Source organism: Macaca fascicularis, chromosome 2 (assembly GCF_037993035.2).
Source record: "Macaca fascicularis isolate 582-1 chromosome 2, T2T-MFA8v1.1".
Classification (NCBI taxonomy): domain Eukaryota; kingdom Metazoa; phylum Chordata; class Mammalia; order Primates; family Cercopithecidae; genus Macaca; species Macaca fascicularis.
This window is the reverse complement of record NC_088376.1, coordinates 24,105,412-24,120,413: the sequence shown is the minus strand read 5'-3', so window position 1 is coordinate 24,120,413 and position 15,002 is coordinate 24,105,412. Positions and strand designations below refer to the sequence as shown.

The window sequence follows — 15,002 nt, the reverse complement described above, 5'->3', positions numbered from 1 at the left end:
ATTAGGTCTGCTTGCTGCAGAGATGAGTTCAATTCCTGGATATCCTTGTTAACTTTCTGTCTCGTTGATCTGTCTAATGTTGACAGTGGAGTGTTGAAGTCTCCCATTATTATTGTATGGGAGTCTAAGTCTCTTTGTAAGTCTCTAAGGACTTGCTTTATGAATCTGGGTGCTCCTGTATTGGGTGCATATATATTTAGGATAGTTAGCTCTTCCTGTTGAATTGATCCCTTAACCATTATGTAATGGCCTTCTTTGTCTCTTTTGATCTTTGATGGTTTAAAGTCTGTTTTATCAGAGACTAGTATTGCAACCCCCGCTGTTTTTTGTTCTCCATTTGCTTGGTAAATCTTCCTCTATCCCTTTATTTTGAGCCTATGTATGTCTCTGCGTGTGAGATGGGTCTCCTGAATACAGCAGACTGATGGGTCTTGACTCTTTATCCAGTTTGCCAGTCTGTGTCTTTTAATTGGAGCATTTAGTCCATTTACATTTAAGGTTAAGATTGTTATGTGTGAACTTGATCCTGCCATTATGATATTAACTGGTTATTTTGCTCGTTAGTTGATGCAGTTTCTTCCTAGCCTCGATGGTCTTTACATTTTGGCATGTTTTTGCAATGGCTGGTACCGGTTGTTCCTTTTCATGTTGAGTGCTTCCTTCAGGGTCTCTTGTAAGGCAGGCCTAGTGGTGACAAAATCTCTAAGCATTTGCTTATCTGTAAAGGATTTTATTTCTCCTTCACTTATGAAACTTAGTTTGGCTGGATATGAAATTCTGGGTTGAAAATTCTTTTCTTTAAGAATGTTGAATATTGGCCCCCACTCTCTTCTGGCTTGGAGAGTTTCTGCCAAGAGATCTGCTGTTAGTCTGATGGGCTTCCCTTTGTGGGTAACCCGACCTTTCTCTCTGGCTGCCCTTAAGATTTTTTCCTTCATTTCAACTTTGGTGAATCTGGCAATTATGTGTCTTGGAGTTGCTCTTCTCGAGGAGTATCTTTGTGGCGTTCTCTGTATTTCCTGGATTTGAATGTTGGCCTGCCCTACTAGGTTGGGGAAGTTCTCCTGGATGATATCCTGAAGAGTGTTTTCCAACTTGGTTCCATTTTCCCCCTCACTTTCAGGCACCCCAATCAGACGTAGATTTGGTCTTTTTACATAATCCCATACTTCTTGCAGGCTTTGTTCATTTCTTTTTCTTCTTTTTTCTTTTGTTTCTCTTCTCGCTTCATTTCATTCATTTGATCCTCAATCGCAGATACTCTTTCTTCCAGTTGATCGAGTCGGTTACTGAAGCTTGTACATTTGTCACGTATTTCTCGTGTCATGGTTTTCATCTCTTTCATTTCGTTTATGACCTTCTCTGCATTAATTACTCTAGCCATCAATTCTTCCACTTTTTTTCAAGATTTTTAGTTTCTTTGCGCTGGGTACGTAATTCCTCCTTTAGCTCTGAGAAATTTGATGGACTGAAGCCTTCTTCTCTCATCTCGTCAAAGTCATTCTCCGTCCAGCTTTGATTCGTTGCTGGCGATGAGCTGCGCTCCTTTGCCGGGGGAGATGCGCTCTTATTTTTTGAATTTCCAGCTTGTCTGCCCTGCTTTTTCCCCATCTTTGTGGTTTTATCTGCCTCTGGTCTTTGATGATGGTGATGTACTGATGGGGTTTTGGTGTAGGTGTCCTTCCTGTTTGATAGTTTTCCTTCTAACAGTCAGGACCCTCAGCTGTAGGTCTGTTGGAGATTGCTTGAGGTCCACTCCAGATCCTGTTTGCCTGGGTATCAGCAGCAGAGGCTGCAGAAGATAGAATATTCCTGAACAGCGAGTGTACCTGTCTGATTCTTGCTTTGGAAGCTTCCTCTCAGGGGTGTACTCCACCCTGTGAGGTGTGGGGTGTCAGACTGCCCCTAGTGGGGGATGTCTCCCAGTTAGGCTACTCAGGGGTCAGGGACCCACTTGAGCAGGGAGTCTGTCCCTTCTCAGATCTCAACCTCCGTGTTGGGAGATCCACTGCTCTCTTCAAAGTTGTCAGACAGAGTCGTTTGCCTAAAGCTTCATTCTTTAGCTGAGTGATCTCAGCTATTAGGGAGCGTGCTCTCCTCAAGAAATGTAATGAAAAATTTCATTTCCATTTAATTATATCACTTGCCCCTCCCCTTGAAAAATGGGCAAGTGATTTGGTATATATTTTCAGAGGGTTCACAGATACTTCACAGGTGCAAAATCTACTCACGGCTGCCATATTAAGCTTTGGCTATGGACTTGATCAATCTTAAAATGCAGATCGCTAATGGAAAAGATGTAAGTTGATGTAAATGTGATCTAGTGAATAGAATGAAAAGGAGACACAAGAGCTATTTTTGGTTGGGAGCAAAGAGAAGAGAACCTACAAGCAGTAGATTCCTTTGTGGGTGGAAGATGAGTTTCTAAAAACAAGCCTGGAGGCTGAAGAGGAATCCATCAACCCAAGGATCTGGTATAGTGCTGTCCCATTAACCCCATCATGGGACACCAACTCAGGCTTTAGATCATTCAAGATGAATTACTCATGGAGCCCACTCCTGCAAGGCTTAGGTGAAGAACCAACCTGTAACTCAGGGACAGAAGAGCTGAACAAGAGGGATAAAAGATGTGTTTGAAGGCACTGAAGAGACTGTGATTAATTACACCTGTATGAGGGAACCCAATGGTGATACTTGAGTTTGGCTTTGGAAAAATGAGCTGGGATTTTTTTCCAGGCAGGGGATGAAAAGCATGGCTCAGAAGCACCAAAAGGGCAAACGGTATGTGATTGTAGGAGCGGGGCAGGAAGTGACTATGAATGACGTTGCAAATGCAGTTTCAGGCCAGATGGTGAATGGTCTTGAAAGAATTGCTGTGGAACTTGGGCTTTATCCCATGAAAAACGGGGAGCCCTGGAAAGTCTTCAGGCAGTGATCTGGTGTGAGAAAGGCAGCCCTGCTGCAGTGTGGAGGAGGCCTGCTTGGGAGGCTCACCCTTTGGTGGCACCTCTTTGAGTGGGATCATTGCTATTAGGTTGATGCAAAAGCAATTGCTGTTTTTGCCATTACTTCTAATTGCTTTTGTTTTTGCACCTACCCAGCACTTTCCTGTCTCAGTATTCAAGGTCATAAGGCTAGACCAGTGCCAGAGAGAACACCTGAACTCCTTCTTGTAGAACTCCAGCGCGCTTGCCCTGACCACACACCTTTGTCCCCTTGCGTTTCCTTTCTCTGTATCGAAACTACAGCACTGAAGGGGCGTCTGTAAAAATTACTCCATGAAAACTCTTTCCACATAGACCTGGTGAGTCATTGTTTATCCAACCTGTGCACTGAATCAAAACATGCTTCCCCTCACAGCTCATCATCAACCTTTTCAGAGGAGAGGGGTCTGTGGCCTTTTCAAACTGTCTTCCTTAGTTTTTCTTCTCTGTGGCTGTCTCAGGAGGACAGGTAGCAGAGTGTCATGCAGACTGATGTATCAGATGATGAGATGTAACAGGGCTCATCTCTTAATACTTCGGCAGGTGGTTCATGGGCAGCCCAAGGAAGCCATGACTAACTGGGTTGGGGGCTGTGGGTTGGGGAACCTTCATTAGAAATTCTCTTGGTTCATTTTAAAAGGTCAGACCCCTGAGTGTTATGTTATTACATACCCTAGCCTGAGACCATTAAAACTGGGAAGACCTTCAGAGAAGGACACATCCATCTTCTCACCTGGCATTGAGGTGATGCGCTAGATTTCCTAAGAAGTTGCCGTGTAAGAGGGGGGCATAGCTTGGAGATGTGTCTTGAAGTTGTGTTTAGGTAGCAAGCAATTATTTTTATGAAGTTTACTTGGTATTGTGGGGTGCTGGGCATGACTGGAGTTCATGGGATGGGGCTGAGCCCCTCGCCCCACCCTGTCCCCACTTGAGCCTTCTCACAGCTCTGTCTGTGGCATCTGGAAGCACAGCTGAATAAATGCAAATGGCTGTCCCCCCAGGTGGTCTGCACCCCATGCTAGGAGGGCAGTGAGGCTGTGGATCTCTTAGGGGTAAAAGTGGAGTTTCCCCTTCTTTTCCTCTTCCCCCTCACAGGAGGAGAGGGAGAGCTATACATCAAACTTTTGACCCTGTCATTTGGGAAATATTTTAAAGAACAAGTCCAATCCCAGGTATGGGGGAAAGGCTCCTGGTCTGGGCATCATTCCAGATGGCTTTGGGTCTCAGTTTAGTAGTTTGGGGATCATGGACAAGTTCCTTTAACTCTCCAGGCCTCATTTGTAAAGATAAATCACAATTCCTGCCCTCTCAGGGTTATGCTGAGGACAAAAGGAATTGGAAAATGCCTGTAAATTTAAAAGGAGGACACAAATGTAATGTATTGGGAGACTTCTTTATTGTTATAGGCATCATTATTATGATCTCCTCATCTCCCGGCCAGCCTCAATCATCCCACAGGCATGGGGAACTGAAGCTCTTGCCTGGTCTAACTTCAAGGCTCCCTGAGGTCATTTAAAGACTCAAGAACAATACAGAGTCCATCTCCCCAGATGCCGTCATCACCAAGACTAAAAGGAGGTGAAATTGCTTCTCCTTCACCCACCATTCTCCTCTTGCAAGGCTGAATTTTACCTTTTGTGAAAAAATTTTTTCCCTCTCAAGGTTACTTTGCATGTTCATTTAACCTTGTTATGGGGAGTAAGAAAGTTTGGACACAGAAATAAATTTGTTCCCAAGTCTATAGCATCCTAAGTACAGCCCCAGCTGTCCTTCTCCGAGGCCTTTGCATTTTAATATTAAATCTAGGACCCAATGAAGTGAATAAATAATGGTTGAATTTCTCATGATAGGAATCAGTTAAGAACTCAAATAGAAGAACAGAGGCAAGGTGTTTTCAAATCATACCACGCTGTGATCCACCTTTTGTATTCAGTAAAACTAACCCTATTTGGGAATGTAGTATCAAAAAATCAGTAAGAGAAAAAATATGAAAAGCTAGTGTAGTTAGACTGGGCATGAGGCTAGAGAGGAACATAAGACTCTGAGTTAGTAAAAGTGTGGAAAACTAGTGAAAGCTCTGTCAGTCCCGTAGCCCAGGTATTAATCTGAGTGGGTCACCTCTTGGAGGGGAAGGCAGTCAGAGTCTCTCCATTGGGTGTGGCAGGAGACTCACGCCCCACATAACAGACTTTAGCAAATGACTGTTGAATGGCAAAGCTATACTTTTCATTTTCAGATTTTCAGGCAGTCTCTGTAAGTGTTTTGACTTCAGGAAGGGAGATAATTCAACCAGGGTCTGTGATTGAAACTGAGCTTCATTTGCTGTTGCTGATATTTCTTTCTGTTCTTAGTAAAATAATTCACTTTTACTTCCACTCCACCCACTCTCTCAATTCAAGTTCAACAGTCTCACTCTAGAGTTCACTCTACTCTTTATGTTAGTCAACATCCAGGCCAAATCATCGTCCTCTTCTCTCTCTTCACCTTCGCCTCTCCTTTTCTACCTCTCTCCCAGGCAAAGTCACCATGGCATGTTGCAAAGAGCATCGGCCTCGCCACTTAACTATGGGATACTGAGTCAGGAGTAACCATTCCCAAAATGGGAATAAGGCCGTACATCTCAAAGGAGACATTGGGTTAAGTGAGACGTGCGCACTTAATCGACGGTAGTATTCTACACCCTTCCCTGCTGGGTTCTGGGGCTACAAGCAGAGTAAAATCTGATTCCTGTGTTGAGGACTAGGGCAGCAGTGGTAGAGGTGGAGTGGGCCTTAAACAAACATAGCCCCCTGCAAATCTAAAAGCATCAACTACATCTAATTTATTGTCACATTGAGTGAAACATGGAACACTTTTAAGCCAAATAAGGTAGTGATATAAAAGTAAAGAAGAAAACAGCCAGTAAAAGTTTTATGAGACCAACTTGAAAGGACCAGCTTGGCCACCTGCTGTTTATAGTGCAGTTTCCTTATGGCTGTCTTTCTCTACAGGTGGCCTATCATCTCTGAACACTCCTGAGAAATGGAAGATGGTCTCTTAAGAGGGCAGCCCAGAGGTAGTTTGAGGAAACGTCTGACAGCAGGAAAACACTTCGACAGATGCCCCTTTGGCCAAAGCATGCTGTTAAAACTGACTCTAGTGACACCTGGTGGAGAGTAGGGTAACTTCTCCCTGCTAAAGAAAGGCTGTGTGTGTGTGTGTGTGTGTGTGTGTGTGAGAGAGAGAGAGAGAGAGAGAGAGAGAGAGAGAGAGAGAGAGAGAGATGAACGGACTGGAAACACATTCATCATGTCAGGGAAATTAATTCCTAAGGAATGAGGGTACCATGCAAAACCACCAGATATCAGAATATATAATTGTGGTTAGGTGACTCACTGAGACACATGCATGAAAAACAACAAACAAGAATGTGAAAATAAAACATTAAGACTGCAGCAAAGGATTTATTATTGATTTTTAAAAAGAGTTTGATAACGAGTAAGACAGTAACAAGCAATCCACTCCCTCCCGCAACCCTGGATGGCATCATAAGAAAAGACTCTAGTACTTGATCACTTGATAGTATCATCTGAAATTTAAAAGAAAATTCAATCTTGTCCCAGGGAGACAGTGTCTCTCAGTCTGAGTCAGTGCTCTGCTGCCTCTGGAATCTGCAGTGAGCTCCTTCAGATTTTTATCCCTGGGATAAAAATAATAATCTTCCTAAATGGGGTGTTACGAGACTGCTGTGCTCCTAAAATTCCCTTGAAGATGAAGATAAAATTATCCTAATAAATATAGTTATAACTGTTCACTACTTCTTCAATGTCAAATGGGGGTCAGGGGACATGGCGCTACATTGCAAAGCTCTTGCAGAAATTGACTTCAGAAACTTTGTCTCCATTCTCACGCATTAGGTTCTTTTTTTCTTTTCTTTTCTTTTTTTTTTTTTTTTTTGAGACAGAGTCTCGCTCTGTCACCCAGGCTAGAGTGCAGTGGCATGATCTCACCTCACAGCAACCTCTTTCTCCTGGGTTCAAGCAATTCTCCTATCTCAGTCCCCTGAGTAGTTGAAATTATAGGCACAAGCCACCATGCCTGGCTAAGTTTTGTATTTTTAGTAGAGCCACGGTTTCACCATGTTGGCCAGGCTGATCTTGAACTCTTGGCCTCAAGTGATCTGCCCATCTCGGCCTCCGAAAGTGCTGGGATTACAGGCATGAGCCACTGCATTCAGTCACACATTAGGTTTTTGTTTGATTCTGCTTGGTAAAGGTTCTGTTGGCTCTTTATCAGAAATTCCAGTGGTTTTCTGTAAGGTGTCAGGTGCATGGTATAGCACACACAGCCTGAATTTGTCTTTCAACAGTGTGTATCAAAGGTGATTTTCAGGAATGCACCAGAGCAATTATTAGTTCAAATCTGCAAGAGTTAATCCATCCTATTTGGAACACTAAATGAGAATTTAGGTCATCATTATTATTATTTGATGGAGTCTTGCTATGTTGCCCAGGCTGGTCTCAAACTCCTAGCCTCAAGCAATTCTCCTGTCTCAGCCTCTATCATTATTATTATTATTTTGAAAAATCACAGGAGCCTTGGTTAAGGGTTGTGTCAGGGAGCTGGGATGGGTAGATCTGGGTAGGAAGGTTATAAAGGAAAGAAGCCCCTCAAAGATGCTAATCGTTCTAATTTTCTTTTAGCTTCTCCCCTGCTAATATTTAACCTCAGAATGTGTATTTCCTGCAATGCGATGGCTTGAATGCATGAGCCTGCCATGCAGTTGTGTACAGTTGTGTGCACATGCAGAACGTGTGCAGTTAAACTATACTTGGGGGCAGTCATGCTGTAACAGAAATTCCCAACTTTCTCAGTGTATGCCACGCTTAGTGTTTCAGTAATAATTTTTACAGTGACCCTTGGTCAAAAGAAATACTTAAATGCCCTGTTTATGAAGTTATGAGATCCAAACAGCTTGATAGTTGGATTTGCATGGTGTCTGACAGTTGTTTCTGGGTTTCTCTCAAAAATTAAAAACATCCCACTGTATTTCTGTGGGGTTGCTGTGGTACCCAAGGTGCTCCGGTACAGATTTTGGGAACCATGGCTGTAAAAGCTTTGAAAATCAGTGAAAAGTCTAAAAGTGTGATTTGCATTATCTCCTTTCACCCCTCACTCTTTGTGAGACCATGGCCACAATATTTCACCTAAAGGTGCCATTTAAAAGTTTCATACAGCCGAGTGAGTCGGCCTGGCTTACCACTGTGGCATGGAGAATATGAGAAAGAGACACAGAGTGAAGTCTTAGCAGGATTTAAGGCAGCCCTGGGAATAAATCAGGCTTAGTTATTATTCAGTAGTTTACTGAGCCCACATCATATGCGGAGGCTACGACAAAGAACCTAAAAAGTAAAAGAACACAGCCCTTATATCATCTGAGAAGAGGATGCAATAGGTCAGATTATCACTGGGAATTACACGGATGCCAACCATAGCTGAGAAGCTGGCTACATACTGAACACTTCACATTCTTAGGTAAAAATCACACAAATAAGCACAAGATGTTCAACATGTTGGAAGAGTTGTATGAATACCTCAATAGATGAATACATGACCGGTTGCCTGCATTCCAATTCTGTTCTGCTTCTGACTTACAGGTAGCAAGGAGCTACCTATAGCGTAAGCCAAACTAGTGTCTTTCAAACTTTGGTGAGCATGTGAAGGGCTTGTTAAAACCAACTGCTGGGCTCCATTCCCAGAGTTTCTGATTCAGTTAGTTTGGGGGTGGCCTGAGAGTTTGCATTTCTAACAAGTTCCTAGGTGATCTGGACATACTTTCCAGGGCCCACATGTTGAGAACCACCAGCCTGATCCATTTAAGAACATGTTGGAGGAACTAAGGAGCCATCCTGGTAGGCTATACTCACTCAACACATGGCAGGCACCCCCACCTCTCCATCCTGACCTGCACATGGTTAGCCTTCTCTAGAACATTTCCAGTGAACGGCAGCTTACTCTGGCCAACACATCCAGTTCTGTTGGTGGACTGTGTCCACTGAGGGCCACTTGCATTTTAAATGGGCACAGCTGAATTTGGGACACTCAAGTCCTGTGGCAACAAAATGGCAATGTGGCACAATGGGAAGGGGACTGTACCAATTGGGCGCTTTTATTTTGTATTTGCACTCTGCTTACTTGTAAGTATGGGCACAACCACAAAGGATGCAGAAAGGTGTTCTCAGTTCTCAAGGAGGGGTTTTCACAGCAGAATCATCTGAGGAGCTTTGCTCACTATCTCCAGGCCTGGGCCCAATAATGTGTACTTAGAAAAGGCCACTCAGGTGATTCCGTTGAGACCTTCTGCTCACGGGAGAAGTGCTTGAGTTTGAGCGTGGAGACAGGTCACCCTACTGTCACCTCTTAACCCTACAGCCATTTGCTCTGCCACTGCGAGCCCACATGTGTATGTCTCACTGTATTATGTCCGGCTCAACATCCTCAGGCCTACAGAGAAATCTATTCTTGTGCCTCTTGTTACCCTTCCTTGGATGGTGGCAGTCATGGCCAGTGTGGCTTATCCAAAGCACATGGCCAATTAAAACTCATTAGCTAGGTGCTAGAGAACAGATCCAAAAAGGGGTACCTGCTATTGCACCAACAAACCAAGTGCACCTTTCTAGTGGACTTCTATACTGAACCCTCCTCGCCTGCCCCTTGTCTTTATTTTCTTAGAGCAGGGTTCTCAAAGTGTGCAGACAGCAGAATCAGATCACTGGGGAACAAGAGAGCAATGCAGATGCTTGGCCTGTATCCCAGACCTCATGGGTTATAAACTCTGAAGGTGGGGTTTGGGGCCTGTGTTTCCAATGCATGCTTGAGTTTGAGAACTACCACTTTATAGTTTTGGTGCACTCCCCTGCCCACCGCCACAAATTAGAAGGTCTTCAAAAGGTGGGGACCACCCTCCTTCCTCCCCCAACAAGTTAGCACAGTGATGGGTGCATAGTAGGAACTCAAAAAACATTAGTTATTTCTTGAAGCTAGGGCAGCTGTACTGCCTGCGCACAAGAGTGAATAAACACCCCCTTGGCGTGCCACCTCTGAGAGGTTGCCAACACTGGGTCTCAATTCTCTCCCATTTCTTATGGGTTGTATTTTCCATATTTACAAATCAGCTTTCCCTAAATCCTCTCCAAGATTTTTACATTCTTTTCAGCTCAGGAAGCCAAAAACAAGATGGCATGTTTTAGCCAATGTCTGTTTCCTGCTGGGGGGGAAGGGCATTTTTGCATGATTCTTAAATTCCATACTCCCAGCATGGTGATTATTTTCCGAACAATAGAACCAGATTGCTGATTCATGTTCGGCTCACGGCTCCAAGCATTTTTTTTTTTCCTGCTGTACTTGTGCCGATGCAACACAATAATGTTCTATTCATCCCTCTGAATTAGAAATGCCAGCAGCTCAGATATGCAACTGAAGAATCCCCCCTCCCCTGTGGCTTATTTAAAGCCTTCCCACAAATAACACATTTTGAAATATTAGACGGTGCTCACTTTGAGCCATTTGGCTTGGGCAAGGACAGTTAAACCTTATTTTTTTTTCTCAGCTGCTCCTTGCACAATGCCTGGCACACTGTCACTATTATTCTTAAACACTGTTTGTTGAGTGAATCACATACCCTCTTCTAGAGGTTCAAGCCTTATCCTCCTCTTCTGCCCTGATACATTACAATAAGCCCTTTCTTAGGTGCAGAGAGAAAGCCCCGCTCTCACATTCAGAGGCTCGTGTTTGGATCCAGCCAAAGAATGAGATTGACCTCAAGGTCTGATGATCCAGGTGGGCTCCAGCCAGACCCATCCCAGTTTGCACACTGTCTGCAGCACCAGTCCTGCCACTGCTATAGCAGCAAGATCTTTGGCTGCCTCTCAGCACAGCTTTGCCAATGAGCAAGTGGGGTCATCTGTGGGGTTTTGTTTCCTAGCCGCAAAGTCAAACCAGGGGGACTACTTAGTGCTCTGAAAGCTCTATGGTCAACCTGGCTTGCACATCAAAATCACCTGCGCATCTTTGGGGGAAAAAAAAAAAAAAAAAAAAAAAAAAATCCCAGTGCCCAGGTGCACTCCAGGCCAATTAGTGTTTGCAGCTCAGGCCTCAGTGTGTAAAGCGGCCTGGGTGATTCTGACGCGCAGCCAAGGTTGAGGGCCACTTAGGTTTAGAGGCCCTAAAGTAGCCTCTAAAGTAGTATCCAGGGGTCTCCTGCAACTGCCCTTGCCCCTCCTCATCTCTGCTTAAAATGGCATTCCAACAGTTAGAATACGATTCCGCTGCTGCCACCCCTCTGCTCACAATCCCACTGGCTCCCCCAAGGATCTGCGACATCTGCCTCTCTGTCTCTCCCCTCCCAGTTTCAGCTTCACCAACTCCTTCCTATTCCTCAAACATGTCATATGTGGCCCCTGCAAGAGGGCCTTTTGTGTCAGGATTTTTCCTTGTCTGAAATGCTCATGCCTGCAACACCTGATTGGGTCCCTCCCTCACCTCCATTAAGGGTTGAACACCCGAACTTCTCAGGGATGCCTATTTGAACATCCCAGTGCTGTCACCTGCCCCTTCCCTGGGCACTGCACTTCCCAATACCCCTCATCTTCCTCTCCTGTCTCTCTTTGCCGTAGTACTTAGCGTCTTTTAACATGCTGTACATTTTACTTCTGTGCTTTGCTGCTGCTGTTTTGACTGTTTTGTCTCCCTCTGCTAGGAAGTCAGCTCTATGGGGACAGGGATCTTTTTCGTTCTGTTTACTGATGACCCCAAGTGCTAACACAGTGTGTAGCTCATAGCAGGCCCTTAGTAAATACTTGTTAAATGGAGACCACCCTTGTTGGGGGTGCTAGGGATACGTACTGAATGGAGGAAGGCAGGCTCAGTGACACAAAAGGAGATAAATTTCCTCAAAAATGACAGATTTTGAGGAAACACTTATTAAATTCTAATTATGAGGAGTTGCCAGGCAATGTCTAGGTTAAAAAAAAAAAAAGGCACACTCTAGAGACATGAAGCGGATGAGTGCTCAGCTAGGGCAGGCTGGTGGGAGTGGGGGATTGGTTTAAGGATGGGGAGTGACTGCTCATGGATACAAGGGCTCCTTTTGGGGTGGATGAAGGTATCCTAAAAGGAGATTGTGGTGATGGCAGTACATAAATGGCTGTAAATACACCAAAATCCACTGAACTATGTATTTTCAATAGATAAACTTTGTTATATAAATTATGTCTCAATAAAACTGTTAAAAATACACACCTAACTGAAGCATCATACGACCTGAAAAAGAAGTAGGCTCTTATTATTTCTGGTCAGGCATATGGATTTTCTCTGGCTTGAGTTTTGAATTAGGCGTGAGAGAGAAGCTTCCATATCTCTCATTTGCTACCAGAGAAATCTATTTATTGGTAGAGAAATGTAACTGAAACTTCTTGATCAAGGCCTACCTCAAGAGCAATTTATTTGGATTAAATGGCTTTCCTTAATAATTTCCACATCTATCAAAATTCTGCAGTCTTTTCTAGGCCTCCAGGGCAGTTTTGGAAAACAAACAGCTACTTTGTATGAAACTGAACTTTGACACTTTTGAACTTACAATGAACTTTAACACTTTTGAACATCAGTGCCTACTGATGGGCAATTGCCCCGCACAAACAGAGCTCAAAGCGTCTGTGGCAGTGAACTGAGATGTTGCTTAGCTAGCAGCCCTGTGAATCTTCCTCCTGAGAACTCACTGATGTTATGGTTATCTAATAATATATATGGAACGATAACAGCACATTGCAATGAAAATGATGCATGGTTACAACTCAATGAAGACCATTCTCCCTCTTCTGGGAGCTTGACAGCATACCTTGTTAAGCTGTGAAGGGGAAAACTTTCTTTCTGCTCTTCTGCCTGTTTCTCTGCTCAAAATCTTGACACACGCCCACCAGTGCACAAAGGGTCGTTTGAACAAAGGTCAGGAGGCTATCCAGAGTCCTGGCTTCAACCTTCTCTTTCGGGAATCCCTAAGACGTGAGCCACGTGGTGATATGAGAAGACTCTTGGGGACTGCTGCTGTGCGTCTGGAGAACTGAGGAGGACACAGTCACTATGCCATCAATAATCAGAAGGTTTGAAGGAATGGATAAGTTTTCTGCTCATTGATGAAACAGAGGGCCAGAGGACTGAGAAACTTGTCCCCTGTCACCCAGCTGGCAAGGGGAAGAGTTAGACTGCCAACCCACAACAAATGCTTTTAACTGCTGAGCCATTCTGCTTCCCACCTGCAAGGTGCACATCACTCAGCTGGGTGCCATGATGGGCGCAGAGATGACTAAGCCCCACCCCTTTCCTTCTGACAGATATTGACTGGCAGAGGAGACAGGATGTGCACAAACAATTCTAATTAGGGGAGGCTGTATTTGTACTCTGTCAGAATTGCAGAGGGCCATGAGTGTGTGTGGAAGAGAAAGAATAACAAAAAACCCAACTTTACAAAACATGGACACTCCACAGGTTACCATGCCTCCCTGCATAGGGACCATGCCAGTTTTTCTCTGTCAAGATCCAGCTATAAACTGAGGGCCTGGTCAGGTGTGGTGGGTCATACTTATAATCCCAGCACTTTGGGAGGCCGAGGCGGGCAGATCACTTGAGGTCAGGAGTTTGAGACCAGCCTGGCCAATATGGTGAAACCCCATCTCTACTAAAAATACAAAAATTAGCCGAGTGTGGTGGCGCATGCCTGTAATCCCAGCGACTTGGGAGGCTGAGGCAGGAGAATCACTTGAACCTGGGAGGCAGAGGTTGCAGTGAGCTGAGATAGTGGCACTGCACTCCAGGCTGAGCAACAGAGCGAGACTCTGTCACAAAACAAAATAAAACAAAACAGAGGGTCTTTCATAATGTGGGTTATGTAAAGTATAGTTTATTGGGTTGGTATCATTCTGATCATGCAATCTGGATGCTTGGACAGAATAGCTACATCAGCTTGTTTTAATTTCATTTGTACATGTGTCCCCAAAGATAGCATGTCCCTTACAGAGATGTTGTGGGAATTAAATGAGTTCATGCAAGAAAAGGGCTTAGGATAGTACCTTGCACATAGTAGGTGCTCAGTAAATGTGAGTTGTTATTGTTATGCATAGTTAATCCAAGGTTCTGGAGAACTGAGTATCGGGTACTAGAGACCTAATTCCATAGGGTCCTGGTCATTTTGTTACACAACAAGAGAAGAGCTGGCATGTGAAGTGTGTTCCTTTCATGGGGGTGTCAAGAAAGAAGGCAGTGGAACACTCACTGAGTGCCACTGCTGCCTACTGAGAACTTGATTTACTTCATGCACTGGTTGTAGGGTTGCAGTTTTTGAAAAGGGCACGGTATTGATATTTGTTGGTGTGAAATGATTTCTTACATAATAGCTGGTAACATTAGAAAAGGGTGGGATTTCTATTCTCTAGCATGATACTGTGTAGAAGAGATTTAATGAGAGGATAACCCAGTCCTCTGGGGGCAGCAGCATTTATATAACTGACTCTTTTCAGCAATTCTGCAACAATGAATAGGAACCATTTGACGTCTCTGTTGGGACTTCAACTAATGCTTTCCCAGTGAGAGAATATTTAAAAGAATATTTTCACAACTTTACTTTCCCTCAAAAATATAGTTTTGATCCCAAAATGATAGTTTTTACAGGTGTCATTTGGGATGCGTCAGTTGTACCATCTCTAGAGTCAAGAAAATGTTTATCATAAACAAGGCCCACTTAATGACTAATTTTTGTATATGAAAAGGAAAGACAGTGGATCTTGGTCATCAATTTGTATTGTTGATTTTACTTACTATAAACAAACATGAACCATTTCATTTTTCAGAAAAAAAATTCATGTAATCTGAAAACAAAGATTACCAGAGAAAGAGGAATTAACCTGTTTCAAAAATGCTAAAGAAATATTGTGGATCCCACATGAAATGCTTGAATGTGTTTCTGGAGTCACTTCTCAGCTCCATGGC

The 15,002-nt window shown here is 43.9% G+C and overlaps 1 protein-coding gene across 38 annotated transcripts in view; it reads right to left on the bottom strand.

Annotated features, from left to right (window-relative positions):
• Positions 1-15,002, bottom strand: part of THRB (thyroid hormone receptor beta) — a 371,812-nt gene that overhangs the window by 114,226 nt on the left and 242,584 nt on the right. For 8 of the 38 annotated variants that reach the window (XM_045387043.3, XM_015444499.4, XM_015444520.4 and 5 more), the window contains one exon: positions 12,859-13,080. The exons of the other annotated variants lie outside the window; for them this stretch is intronic. The gene's annotated coding sequence lies outside the window, so the exon portion shown is untranslated. The remainder of the gene's footprint in view (positions 1-12,858; positions 13,081-15,002) is intronic. 38 annotated transcript variants of the gene reach the window in all.